The sequence below is a fragment of the Octodon degus genome, unplaced genomic scaffold (assembly GCF_000260255.1).
Source record: "Octodon degus isolate 3935 unplaced genomic scaffold, OctDeg1.0 scaffold00080, whole genome shotgun sequence".
NCBI classification, from domain to species: Eukaryota; Metazoa; Chordata; class Mammalia; order Rodentia; family Octodontidae; genus Octodon; species Octodon degus.
The window spans coordinates 6,622,985-6,637,946 of NW_004524656.1; the positions used below are offsets into that span (position 1 = coordinate 6,622,985).

The following is a 14,962-nucleotide window of genomic DNA, read 5'->3' on the forward strand; positions in this document are numbered from 1 at the left end:
TTTTGGATGAAGGTTGCTGGGATTAAGGGATTAGAGTGATTATGGGAGCAGCTCAAGATGAGAGGGGCTCAGTTTTCCGCAACACTAAATTCTCAAAAGTTCTTTGGCCTTTTACTATAGAAAGCATACCTCTGTGGGGTCCTGTGTTAGAAAAGGGACCTAGAAGTCTGGGATGCACCATTTGCTGCCAACGAGTCTCATCTAGAACATTTGAAGCAGTCCTACTAGAGAGCAAGAAAGCTTCAAAAATCTTACAGATGAATTTTTTTTGAGAAGCTCTCTGATTTTGCATCTCCTTTTCTGAATGTTTGAGGAACTTTTTCAAACTGCAGAAGGGAACAAAGATTATTCTACTTTGCAGGATGAGAATTCAATCAAGTGGCAGCATCTTTGAGCAGAGTATGTACAAAGCATGGATTTGCATTTCAGAATACTTAACCAGTACCAGCCTTGGCAGTGTTAGCAGTTCTGGAACTTAATTTCTGTGGATCATCTCCTGTAGCGTTGTAAACGTGTTGCCCGGTGCCTGCCTTGATACGTAAACTTGCAGGAATGGGCAATCCCTGAGAGCTGTTAACTTTCATGCTGCAGAAAGCTGCTTGCCATCCTCTTGCATTGTTGACAAGAATCTTTACCTGTCATTTTGCATTGTAAATTGCTGGCAAATGCTTTACAGTCAAGGGTGTTGCTTTAAATTGTGCCCCTCCCACCATGCTTGATGTTTGGCCTGATCTCCAGGCAAAAGGAGTGAGATGAATCAAAACCAGTGAACTTTTTTTTAATGTTTTTAATTCCCTTTTAACCCAGTATACTAGGTCAATCAGGAGTCATCTAGGAAAAAAAAAAGCAAAATACAAAATTGAAAAAAAAAAAATTCCATATTCTGTTCTTTCTCAAAACCCTAAAATATTACAAGATAAATCCTGCATTTGCTTTCATGCTTAACTCATCTGGATAAAGAACTCAATTATTTGAAATTGCTTTTTGACTGCCTAGTTCTAAGCAAAACTATTTGCAAGTCACCCAAAACTCCTTGAGGATCAAAATCCTACAGATGCCTCCTGATCAGACATAGCCCTGTCTCCTTCACTGTAGCAAGAGCTGCACGGTACAAACCCAAAAAAAGAGAAGTTTATTTCTTTAGAATCCCAAGTTATGTATCCAGTGTTGGTTACTAAATACAAATCCTAATTAAGGACATTAAGTATCTTTTTTTTTTCCCCCCCCAGGGAAGGATGGGGGTGGGAACTTAAAAGATAGCGTCTTTTGACCAACACACATCTTGCCCTTATACTGATGCAGCTCTTTCTCCCCCATCTCCGGCGAGATAAGAGGGATCTTTCATGTAAAACGAGCAGTGTAAATGTAATTTTATATCTCGCTGAAAAGTGTAGTCTCTTTGTCAACCTTAGGCTGCACTGTCTGGTGCCACGTCCCTGTGAGTCCCTCTTAAAGCACAGACTTAAAATTGAAAGTATTACTGAAGAATAGCCTCTGATGAGGAGTGGCACTTAAAACTATCTGGGACACCAGGATTGGACACTGTCTTTTAATGAGGCAGCTGTCTGGTCTTGGTGCTTGACTCAAATAGGAATTGTTAAATGGAAAGATGCTCTAAAGACTAGGATAGACCTGGTCTTTTTCCTCCCCCCCACCCAACACCTTAAATGAGAATTGTTATGATTGGAAATTGTCTTCAGATTCTTAATATTGGCTTTGTTTCTAAGTAATGGTTATATGTCTTTTTCCCGTGGTTCATGTAGATGAGAACCAGTCCCTATATTAATGTCCAACTCATGTTCTAAAGGTATAAGAATCTGTTGCCTTTGAGAGTGGAATAAGATTATCTTAAAAGGTTGTTCTTGGGAAGAAGGAAGAGGCAAAAAAAAAAAAACTTAAATATATTTCTGAATTATTTTCAAGTTGGTCCCATCATCTATAACATTGGGTTGGCCCAAAAAGGTTGGGGTGGGTAGGTGGTTATCAGTACTTGTTTTCAGAATGAGATGGGAGCATCTTTCCTTTGTCACTTGCTTTGTGTTTGATACCATCATAGAACAAAACGCAGCACAAAGCCTTGAGTGTAGATTGTTGAAATCAAAACATCTCATTCTGATCACTTGATTTAAATTTTTTTTTTAATAAGGGGTGGGAGGGTACTGTGCCCCCAAAAGGGAGGGTGTCTGCACTAAGGATTTAGAAACACTGTGGAAGCTCATGACCTCATCAGAAACTGCCTTTAGCCACACTCCTGACCTACTAGATGAGTAACAAAAAGATGAAATAAGTTCTTGGGAATTAAGCCATGTTTTAATTTGCTAGGTCTTTTTCAACTGTCTTATGTAACTTTAAAATTGTTGTGGAATCATTTTCTTGCCCAATAGCTTTGTCAAGCAAAATTATTGACCTCATGGGAGCTGAAGACAGCTTTTTGGTGAACTTACATGGATATTTGTGACCTTGTAGTTCAGTTTAATACTTTTTTTTTTTTTTTTCCAAACAACTCCAGAAGAAAATCTTCAAACTCATCTTTGGGGTAGAGTTAAGTGTCCAAAGGTGGTCACAGTTCATGAGGTCTCAGAGGGAGCTCGCCTGGCACCCAAACTCTGCCCCTCCATAGCTGACAGATTCCAGCAGAAGTATATTTCAGTTCTGCAGTAGACAATGTTGAGAGGGGTAGGGCTGGGTTAAGATACAGGCTACTATGTTTTAACCAGTGGTGGTTGGGGAGGGGTGCCTGGAAAAACAAAAAGTCACTTCCCTTTTTTGAAGCGAAACTTTTAAAAATATAATTTTTGTTCACTAAAAATGGGAGAAAATTCCAGTGTCCCTAGCCACAAGGGGCCAGTTCCACTGAGAAGTGAACAGTGGAAACTCAAATTTTTGAAAATACTTAGGGAAAAAGAAAATTGGCTTTCTGTCAATTGGCAAGTGTTCCAGTGGGGTTCTGTTTTGGTTGGAATGTGTTATGTCGTATGTACATGGACCAGAGTGCTGAGTTTTATAAGGTTCAGAAAAGATGGTTGGAAAAATCTTGACTTTTGTTAATTTATCTCAATAAAAGCCCACTGGAACTCCAAATGGGTGTGCTGTGTATCCTTTAACAGTAGGCTGTTTGAAAGCATTCATGCAATGAGACATTCTGAACAGTATCCTTGTGAGCTCAGTCGAGTAAAATGTGAGTGTCCTTTGATCCAGCCTGAATGGCCTACTCGGCCAAAGAGAGAGCCAGGGTATTTTGGAAAGGAGATCCTGGCCTGTGTTGAGAGGTTCATCATCACCTCCCAGAGTTACCAGGTGCAAAAAGCTGAACTTTCCCACATGAGCTATTACAGGGCTACAAAACACTGATGAAAAATCAAAAGGCCCAAATGAGTGTGCCCTTTGAACTACCCAAAGAGAAAGATACACAGTGTATATGTATACAGAAAGCCAAGTCACTGATAAAGTTAAACTTTATTTTTTTATTTTTTTGTCCAAGACTGCTCGCTGTGCAGTTCAGGCTGGCCTTGTAGCCCAGGTTGGTCTTGAATTCTCAATCATGCCTCAGTCTCCGTAGTGCTGGAATTACTGGTGTGGGCCACCATGCTCTTTAAAAACAAATTCAGTGTTCATGGATTGGAATACCAGAGTGTTCTCAGTTTGCTCTATAAAATTGGGACATTTTTAGCTAGTCCTGCAAGTATTTTTGTAGATTGCTACAAATGGTTTAATCCTGAGGTATGGAAGGCAAACAATGCCTTCACTAATAGAATTGGGGGACCACCTGGAGACTCAGTGCAGCTACAGAAGGCAACAGTGATACTGACAAAAGGACAGACCTATGTGTTGTAGGAAGTCCAGGAAAAGGTGTACACGCATTTTTAACGACTGCAAGGACAAATCAGTGGAGGAAAGATGGTCTGTTTTTTGGCTAATTAGTGGAAGAAGGATAGTGGTCACATAGTCGTAGAACAACCACATCAAATTGCAAAAACAGCCTTAAGAGTGGCCCTAAAGGGTGTGGAGCACACCAGGTCTGAGGAGGATACCAGCATTTCTAGGGTATGGCTGGATAAGAGACCACCCTCATCGGGCCGGAGAGATGGCTCAGAATAAGTGCAAGGGCCTGAGCTCAATCCCTGGTTCTGAAAAAAAAAAAAAAACTTGTGGAGAAAATAGAGGCTAGACCTTGGTTAGGTTCAGCAGATAGCTGCAGGTGTTCTTGTGCAGAAGGTTGCTAAGCAGTCGAGTAGGGAGCAGAGGAAGATGGCACCCCACCCCTCCTGACCATGCCCAGCCGCACCTTAGCTTAGGGCTTCCGTGATCCAGTCACCTCCAAGACCTGTGAGCACATGAGACTGGGAAGGACATCTAAATATAAATTATAAAAACATATGACCTTTAAACTGCCAAGTATAAACTTTATTTTCTGGTTCAAGCCATAAAACTTTAGGGCTGTAGTGCAGGTCCCAGGATGGGGAGGCCACACAGGCGCTCAGCCACAGTTCCTAAAAACTTGAAATTGAGACTGTTCCTTGAGTACTTCAGCCTTCTCAAGCTAATGAACCAACAGGCAAAGCACTGCACTGTGGTGATTCTGATTTGAAAATGAAATCAAGCAGGGCTTGGTGGTGTGTGCCTGTGATCCCAGCACAGAAGGATGTGGCAGGATTACTGAGTTCAGAATCAGTCTGGGCTATAGAGTGAGCACAGATCAACCTGAATTGCACAGCAAGATCCTGTCTTTAAAAAAATTAAGTTGTGATACCAGAATGAGAAAAGGAAGACTCCTCTGGGGCTATTGTATAATATGATAAAAATGTAATGGAGAAAACAGTTTAAAGTAGATGAATCTTAATAGCCCTGACCTTTCAAAAAACAAGTTTGGATTCATCCCAATAGGCAAGGAATCAAGACTAATGAGTAATTGAAACAGAAAATGGGTACTGGAAGATGGACATCACAAACACCATTTATGACCACAACCAATTGTGAAGGTAACAACTACTGTAGTTCTGAGTAATTCTTCCTTAATTTATTAACCAATTTATCTCTTTCCATTTTTCTATCAACAAAGATGATACATTAATGGCAGAGCTAGAAAAGTTCATAACATCATCTAAGATTTAAGTGATATGCAGGAGTTGGTATCCTCTAGAATTTCAGCATGCCTCTAATTTTTTGATGGACCACAAAATGTGTTCATCAGAAGCATGCTTTGGGTCTTGTCCTTATTCGGAAGTTAAAGACAGTTTTAAAATAGTGTGAGTCAGTTGGGTGTGGTGGTACATGGCCTGCAATCCCAGCACTTGGGTGGCTGAGGCAGGAGGATCACCATGAGTTTGAGGCCTGTCTTGGCTACATAAAAGCTTCCAAAGCCAGCCTACACCACGTAGTGAGACCTTGTCTCAAAAGAAAAAAAAAAAAAAAAAAAAAAAAAAAAAAAAAAAATAAAAATGAAAATTTAAAGATCCACAGGGTTGGTGGCACCTGCCTGTGATACCAGCATTCAAGAGGTTGAAGGGCCGGCCCATCACCATGAATTCAAGGCCAGACTGGGCTACGTAGTGCATTCAAGGGCAGACTGCACTTCAGTGTGAGAACCTGTCTCAAATAAATAAGTAAATAAAAATTTAAACATCTTAAACAGCCAAGCATGGTGGCGCATGCCTGTAATCTCAGCACTCAGGAGGCTGAGGCAAGAAGGGTCATTGCAAGTTCGGTACCAGCCTGGGTTACAAGGTGAGCTCAAGGCCAACCTGAACTGTATAGCAAGACCCTGTCTCAAAAAGAAAAAAATAAATAAAATAAAAAATAAATCTAAAACAGGTGTGACTGAATTGCCATGTTAATGAGTAATAAAACATGATGGTTTGAATTTGTTTTACCTGTTTCAAAACTTCATTGCATAGGCTCTCCTGTCCTGTAAAGTTCTCCTTTTGCATTTGTAGCATGCTAACTTAGCTAAGGCTAAAATTACCTTGCCCAGAGTCTCTTTCCCTGTTTGCTTCTGGATTAGAGCTAGCCAACAGAAAATCTTCACTAGATTTTGAGGTGGAATTTGCAGGGGATTTGGTTATGCCATGCCCAAATGTGTCACTTTGCTTTTGTTTTGATGAATTTAGGACAGAGTCTACAGGGTGTACAGAGTCTACGTAATCAGACTCAGTGATTCTCCTGTTTTAAGCGTCTCAAGCACCGGGATTACAGGCACGCGCCACCATGCCCAGACGCAATCACCCTCTCAGTGAGCCCTGGGGGCAGAGCTGGCGTGGCATGCCAGGGATCAAACCTTGACTGCTGCACTCTACCTAAGCAGGCACTTTATAGTCTGCTGAGCTATCTGGCTGGCCCTTGTGTCACTTTGGTATGATCATTTTGACCTGCAGCCAGAGTCAACAAGTGCAGAATGACGTATTTCCTCCCTTTCATATCTGACTCAAAGCAAAATGTCTCAGAAATGAATGTCAAGAACACACATCAATAATGGAATTTATTCACAGGGAGCCTGACAGCCCTCTCCAGACTCAGCCATAACTCCACACCCTCTATGTTGTGGGTGTGGCCTAGATTCTAGAATATCTGCTTTTTGGGGGGCTGGGGCTGGCTATCTCCTGGACCAGGAGAATGCAGACTTGGGGCCGGGGAGATGGCTCAGTAGAGTAAGCACCTACCTGGCAAGTGCAAGGCTCTGAGTTCAATCCCCGGTTCCGCAAAAAAAAAAAAAAAAAAAGGAGAATACAGACAAGAGATGGTATGAGTCTGTCTGCCAGCCACTGGAGGAAATGCACCCGGGGCCAAGGCCAGCTCACCACCCTGTCACATACTTAGATACCACCTGTATTCACCTGTCTGTCCCTCCAGTGTTAGGGCAGTAGTTTTTCCTGTGTCTCTTATGGATCCAAATACCCCACAGGGCTGGGGAGAGAGCTCAGTGGCCTAAGTGCTGCCTGGAAAGTGCAGTACCCAAGGTTTTGGGGGTTTTTTCCATTTATGTATTTGGTACAGAATCTCACTACACAGCTGGACTCATAATGATCCTCCTGTTTTCAGCCTCCCCAGTGCTGAGATTACAGTCATGCGCTAACACACCTGGACTCTGTTGCTGGCTGTGCACACCCTGGGGATGGGGTCCTTGCGGCATGGCAGACTGGGGATCAAACTCTGGTCCCTGCACTTGCCAAAGCAGGTGCCTAGTCCACTGAGCTATCTTGCTGGCCCTCAGGTTTTTTTGTGTTTTGTTGGTTCTTTTTTTAGGACTCAAGTTTGGTGCCAGCCCCAGAACTGGCATTAGTGGCACATGCCTGTAATCCCAGCACTAGGGAGGCTGAGACAAGAGGATCACTATGAGTCTGAGATGTGTAGTAAGACCCTGTATCAAAAATAAAATATAAGTGCTCGCTTTGGCAGCACATATACTAAAATTGGAATGATACAGAGATTAGCATGGCACCTGCGCAAGGATGACACGCAAATTCGTGAAGGTTTCATATTTTTTAAATGAAAATTTCTGAGAAATTTCTCTGAAAAAACTAAGTAAAACAAGGGGGATACAAATGAATGACCATTTTGTATCTGTATATTCAAAATAGGATGGTTATACAGCTGCATTCTCTTAATTCAATGAATGAAGAGATTTGTTCTAATAGTGTTTGTGGACAGGATATCATGTCTGCATCTTGTACAATGAATAACCACTAAGACAACAATGTGCAGTGTATTAATTATTGAAACTATCCTATTAATCGGTTTTGAAACTGTCCCATTGCTATTTATTTCTCAATAAAATTATTTTAAAAAATCAAGTATAGCCAGGGAGATGGCTCAGTGAAATAAGCGTTTCCCTGGCAAGTACAAGGGCCTGAGTTCAATCCCCGGTTCCGCAAAAAAAAAAAAAAAAAAAAAAAAAATCAAATATAGTGGGAAAATAAATAAATTAAATATTAAAAAATCAAATGCCGCACAGCAAAAAAATAGATAAACATGTTGGCAGACCCATACATGCTGCTGCATGTCAATGAAAATTGGTGATCAAAAAGAAAAAAAATTGGTGATCTATTGTCCCATGAAAGGACATAAATAAACCTCAAAATAATTGTGGTGATTGTAAGAAGATAGAAGAAAAGGACACATTAAACATAAAACAGGTTAAAATTAAATATAAAAAATTCTGGAAAATGAAAACTAATTTTTTTTTAATGTGTTTAGTACAGGGTCTACAGGGTCTCACTACACGGATTGGACTTGTAGTGATCTTTCCTGTTTTTCAGCCTCCCAAGCGCTGGGATTACAGGTGTGTGCCACCACCGGGGCAGGGCAGGTGACCAGAAGCCCACACTGAAGAACACGGGGCTACTGCATCGTCTGCGTTAGAGCGTCCCAACACCGTCAGTTGCTGCCTCTAACCTTTCTGGCTTCGCCTGATGGCTTGGCACTGGTCTCTAGGTACTCAGTGCTAGAACCAAAGGCTCCAACTCTGTGCTATCAAAAATGATCTAATTTACATCAAGGCCTACATTGGCTGAGGCTGTAACTTAGTAGTAGAGCACTTGCTTAGCATGTGCAAGGCCCTGGATTTGATCTACAGCACTGCAGAAGAAAGAAGAAAGAGTGTGAAGCCTTCGGAGACACTGTAATTTGATGACTTGGAGCTTATTCTAAGTAAGCTACATGACTACATAAAGACATAGGTACAGGGGCTGGTGAGATGGCTCAGTGGTCTAAAGCACCTACTTAGAACAAGCTTAGCAAAGCACAAAGCACAGGGACCGCGATTCAATCCCCCCAGCACCACATGCCAGCCAGCCCTGCTGCCCCCAGGTGGGCTGAGCTGGCCACACACACACACACATAAATAAAATAAATTAATTAAAAAAAAAGACATAGGTACAAACTGGTATTCTGCGCAGCATTGTTGGTAACAGAAAAAGAAAGGAATAAATTTAAGTATCTATGTTTATTCAAGGTTCAGTGATAAATAAACAGTTAAATAAATTATGGTATAAGCACATAATAGAATACAGGGAGGGCTGGCCAGATAGCTCAGCGGACTAAAGCACCTGCTTAGGCAGAGGGCAGTGGCCAGGATTCGATCCCCAGTGTGCTGTGCTGGCCCCGCCCCCAGAGCACACTGAGAGAGCAATTGACACTGGGTGTGGTGGTGCGTGCCTGTAATCCCAGTGCTTGGGAGGCTGAAATTACTATGACAATCATTAAGAGTCCAATCTACGTAGTGAGACCCTGTACACCCTGTACTAAATTCATTTTAAAAAATAAATAAAATACAGGGAGAGACTAACATTCTCTGGCGGTAGAATGCACAGTGACATGGAAAGATAAGCCTGTGGTAGACAGACCAGGGCCCCTCTGATCCCTACTCCTGTTGTCCACACCCCATGAAATCCCCTTGCATAACTGTAAGACCTAGGATTCACCTCACTGCCAGGGACTGTGAAAAAGAAAAGGGCTTTTATAGATAGAATTAGGATCTGGAGTAATCTGAAGGCAGCCTACCCTGGCTGGGGCAGAGAAAATCAGGTAAGAGGTTTGGAAAGAGGTCTAACCCCTCCACCAGGGTCAGCCTCTCCCTCATTGTGCTGCAGGCCAGGTGGCAAGAGACTGCTAGCAGCGTCCCCTTGTCGAGTGCAGTGCCTGGCTGACAGTAAGCAGAACAGAAGCTCTCGTCCAGTCCACATTTTTTATTATTATTTTCATTTTTTATGTTACAGGGTCTCACCACGCAGCTCAGACTCATAATGATCCTCCTGTTTTCAGCCTCCCCAGCACTGGGATTGCAGGCGTCCATGTGCCGCTCCGATCGGGCTCTGCGGCCAGCTCAGAGCGCCCTGGGCGCGGGGCTGGCGCGGCGCGCGGCTCCAGGGATCGAAGTTCGGTCCCCGCGCTTGCCTACGCTTGCCTCAAATGACAACACACAGATGTTGTACGATGACTATAAAGATATTGTTAAATAGATATAGGGCTGGTGAGATGGCTCAGTGGTCTAGAGCACCTACTTGGAACAAGCCTTAGCAAAGCACAGGGACCACGGTTCGATCCCCCAGCACCACATGCCAGCCAGCCCCGCCCCCTGGTGGGCTGAGCTGGCCACACACACACACACACACACAAATAAATAAATGTTTAAAAAAATGAATGATTAACATTATTAAAAAAAATAGATATAAACAGAGACTGTGGCACAGGGCTGCGTTCTGTCCTTAGCACCACGGAAAGTTTAATTCAGTAAAAAAGACTAACACGCTAGACAGGCACGTGCAGTCAGCAGCGGCCTGCGTGCGGGTGTCCCGGGATCCCCCACCCCAGGAACGGCTGGCTCTGCACCTGCGTTTGGGTTCGCTTGGGGCAGGAATTCTGCGCCGTGCACACGACACCGAGGCTGCCTCGCGAGGAAGTGAAGCACGGCGGCATTAAACAAAGTTTCTAGTAGAACTTCTAGAAATGTAAGCCGTGGTAGCTCAAACGTAAAGTTCGGTAAATGAGTCAAACAACAGATTCAACACAAACGAGGGGAGTGGGAAGGAAGAGGAGGGGAAACAGGAGGAAGAGGGAGGGCGGGGAAGTAAAAGAAATGCGATGTGCAGCGCACCAGTGCCAGCACCCCGCGACGAATATGATCGCGTGCTGCAAAGGTACACTAATAAAAATCTAAAAACTGAAAAAAAGAGAGAGATGGCGAAGAGCCTGTCGGGACTCGGGCGGCACAGTAAGAGTGGTGCCTGCCACCTCCTCCCCTCCTCGCCCTCTCTCCCACTTTCCCCCTTCTCGCTCTCATTTCTTCTTGGACTTTGTCTTTCATTTTCTCGTCTTCCTCTCCTCTTCCTCCTTTTCCTCTTTTTTCTTTCTTTCCTTCCTTCTTTCTTCTCTTGGTTGATGGTAGTATTAAACTTTTGAGCTCCAGTGGCCCTCTAGCTCCAGCCTCCTTAGGCCTGAGCTATAAGTAGTGACCATCATGCCCAGCTGATCTTATTTTTTAAAATGTTATTTATTGATTTATTTATTTGCAGACCTGGGGACTGAACTCAGGCCCTGGCACTTGCCAGGCAGTGCTTCTTCTCCTGAGCCATCTCCCCGGCCCCTTGTTTTGTTTTTGAGACAGGGTCTCGCTGTGTAATTCAGGCTGGCCTTGAACTCACCGTGTAGCTCAGGCTGGCCTCAACCCTGCAGTGATCCTCCTGCCGCAGGCTCCCTGGTGCTGACATTACAGATATGCAACACGCTCAGCTTAAATTAGGTTGCCTTGTGTTTTATATCCTTTCAAGTCATCTGAAATTTTTTGGAACAATGTTAAACATTTTAAATTTCATTAAATTAATTAATGGATTAATATTAATTAAATGAAGATATGAATGTGAAAGTACACAGAGAACAGACGTCTAGATCCAGCTGGATATGTGACAAAAATCAATTACCCCGAAGCCAAAAAGTCCATTGCTGCTATAGCTCAGGACTGCTAACACCTCTGAAGACAGCTGGAGTGGCTGCCCAGGTGGGGCTCCATGCAGGGTTCCGCCAGCCTTCACTTCGCACCTCCTGCAGACCTCAGCTCTGCTCCATTTGCTGGCTTCAGCCTCAGGCTGTCTCCTGACCAAAGCGTAAGCTCCTGGAGGCAGAGTCTTTCTCTTCTGTGTTCCCCGTTTGGCCCCCAATACCTGGAATGTGCTTAGTGCATAAACAAAACTCAAATATGTACTTGCAGAAGGAAAAGGAGAAGAAGAAGGTGGCACAATTTTTCTGCAGAACAAATACAAATAAGCCTGTACTGGACGGACTGCAGAGGCGGCACAACAGTAAGCACAGAAAGGATCATGAATGTCCCGTGACAGGTCACCTCCGAAAGGAAACAACCAAGAAGCAGAAATTTCCACAGCAAAAGCAGATCGCTACAGTGAAATTCAAAATGCACCAAAAAAATCTCACCCAAGGGACCAAGGAGATAGCACAGTGGAATAAGCGCTTCCCTGGCAAACGTAAGGGTCTGAGTTCAATCCCCAATTCTGGAAAAAATAAAATAAAATGAAATCTCACCCAAGAATCCAAATTCCCTAGAAATACCACTTGAGGGGTTCTTTTGCCTATTTTGGCATAATAAACTACCAAATGTTGGCTTAAAACAAGCCCTGGAACCTTGCTTGAGATTCTAGCTATGGAGGCCTCACTGCGAGGATTCAGATATGACTCAGGTGGCATTTGGCTGGGTAGTTTACTAGGAGCAGCAGGATCCAAGACAGCCTCAGAGACGAGGGGTGTTCAGCTGCGGAGCTCAGCACTGGCAGCTGTCCGGGCACCTCCCTCCCCACGGCCTCTCATCTTCCAGGTCCCCACCTCACCCCACTAGGACCACCGGACTTAATTCTAGGGTACCTGGATGCCAAGAGGTACAGGTGGACTCCACCAGGACTCACAAGGCCACGACCTAGAGACGCTGCCGTGGTGTATCACTTCCACAATCCTTCCAGCGCTCTAGGAGGCTGAGGCATGAGGATCACCAATTTGAGTCCAGCCTAGGCGACTTAGTCACTCAGCAAGAACCTGCCTTAAAGAAAAGAAAAAGGCCTAGGGATACAGCTCAGTGCAAAGGTCCAGTACAGAACAACAACAACACAAATGAAGAACAAACAGATTAGTAAACACAGGGCCACATTAGTATAAGGGTAGAAAATCATGATCACCATGGTTGATCACGGTATGAAAACAAAGCAAGCCTGGAATGGGGCTGACGGTTCTTCAGAGTTCTCAGAGTTAAAGTGCCCCCCCCCCGGGGGGAGGGCGATAGCTTCTGATTAGCTTTAGACTTCATAAATTAGTGTGCGTTGAGCTATGCCCTAGGTAAGAGGAACAACATGGATCACTCCCAATCCAAGAAAACAAGCAAGCAAATTCAAGAGCAGTGAACAAATAAATAAAACCAGAAAGGACTAAAACAGAACTTCAGAAAGGTTGATAGGAGTAGGAAACAGGGTAAGGAAACAGAAAAAGCAAAAAAAGGATGAAATAAAGGAACACAAAATAAGATGTTAAAAATGAGCTCAAATAATAATAATCAACAAAATAAACTTAATAACGTAAACCTGAAAAAAAAATCATAAACCTGTAAGCTAATAGACACTGATTCTCCGATTATCACAGCCAAGTCTCAAAACCATATCATAGGGCTGGGGAGATGGCTCAGTGGTCTAAAGCACCTACTTAGAACAAGCTAAACTAAGCTAAGCTAAGCTAAGCTAAGCAAAGCACAGGGACCGCGGTTCAATCCCCCAGCACCACATGCCTGCCAGCCCCGCCCCCGGTGGGCTGAGCTGGCCACATACATACACTAAATAAATAAATAAGCAAATAAGTAAAATTAAAAAAAACAAAACACCATATCACACCCTTGCCCACAAAAACGGCAGCTAATTGCCAAGGTGCAGCCCAACTCCCTCTACCCAGCTTTTATTTATTTATTTATTTATTTATTTATTTATTTATTTTGAGGTACCAGGGATTGAACTCAGGATCTTGCACTTGCCAGACAAGCACTTATTCTACTGAGCCATCTCCCTGGCCCTTCTGCCCAGCTTTCAAATCACGCAAAGCAATGCGACAGCTCATCCAAAAATTAAACCTGGAGTCACCATGTGATCCAGTGATTCCTCTTTTGGACACACAGCTAAAAGAAACAAAAGTGGGTGCTGGAGCAGATACGACGCGCTTGCTCCTGACAGCGCTAATCATTGTAGCAAAAGGGGGAAGCAGCCCGAGTGTCTGTGGACAGAAGAGGAAAACAGTGTGACATCCAAGCCGTAGAGCATCATTCAGCCCGAATGAGAAGTGACATTCTGACCAGGCGACGACATGGACGAAGCATGAAAGCATCATGTCAAGTGAAATAAGCCTGACTCAAAAGAATAAATACTAGTCCATGAATCAGCAGTAGCTATAGAGTAGTCACATTCATAGGACAGAAAGTGGAACGGTGGTTGCTGGGGCAAAGAGGGAGCAGGAGGACTTAGAATTTAGAGGATGCGGAGTTTCAGTTTGGGAAGATGAAAAATTTCTGGAAATGGATGGTGGTCAGGCAGGGTCACCCAAGAGTAGAAATGTATTTAATATCACTGACATGGGCACTTAAAAGTGATAGCCATACAAATCAATACTGAACAGAGTTTTTTGAAAGCACGCTCAATTGGCGCACACCCGTAATCCCAGTACTTGGGAGGCTGAGGCAGGAAGATCATTACAAGTTTGAGACCAGCCTGAACTGCACAGCAAGAATGTATCTCAAAAAGACAAAAAGGGGCCAGCAAGATAGCTCAGTGGACTAAGCGCCTGCTTAGACAAATGCAAGGATGGGGGTTTGATCCCCAGCACCACATGCTGTGCTAGCCCCACACCCAGGTTTACCAAACTGACTACAGAGACTGGGCGTGGTGGCGCACACCTGTAATCCCAGCACTGGGCAGGCTGAAAATAGGAAGAAGATTTCAAGTCTGAGCTGCGTAATGAGACCTTGTACCAAATACATTTTTTAAAAATGTATTTGGTACAGGGTCTCACTACACAGATAGGACTCATAGTGATTCTCCTGTTTTCAGCCTCCCAAATGCTGGGATTATAGGCACACGCTACCACACCCAGTCTCAGTTGCCATCTCAAACCCCGGTCTCTGTGCCTGCCTAAGCAGGGGCTTTAGTCTGCTGAGCTATCTGGTCAGCCCAGAGGTTGAGTCTGATCTGTGTAGTGAGACCCTATAGACTCTGTAGATTCTGTACTAAAATATATATTTTTTAAAATTGATGTAGAGGGCTGGGGAGATGGTTCAGTGGAATAAGCGCTTCCCTCACAAGCACAAGGGCCTGAGTTCAATCCCCAGTTCTGCAAAAAATAAAATAAAGACAAAAAAATATGGGCCAGGGAGATGGTTCACTAGAATAAGTGCTTGCCTGGCAAGGGCAAGGACCTGAGTTTAATCCCTGGTTCC

At 43.8% G+C, this 14,962-nt stretch overlaps 1 non-coding gene across 1 annotated transcript; it reads left to right on the forward strand.

Annotated features, from left to right (window-relative positions):
* The first annotated feature begins 7,376 nt into the window (after positions 1-7,376).
* Positions 7,377-7,480, forward strand: LOC111818141. Its single transcript, XR_002822205.1, has one exon. It is a non-coding gene; the product is annotated as a U6 spliceosomal RNA (small nuclear RNA).
* The last annotated feature ends 7,482 nt before the right edge of the window (positions 7,481-14,962 follow it).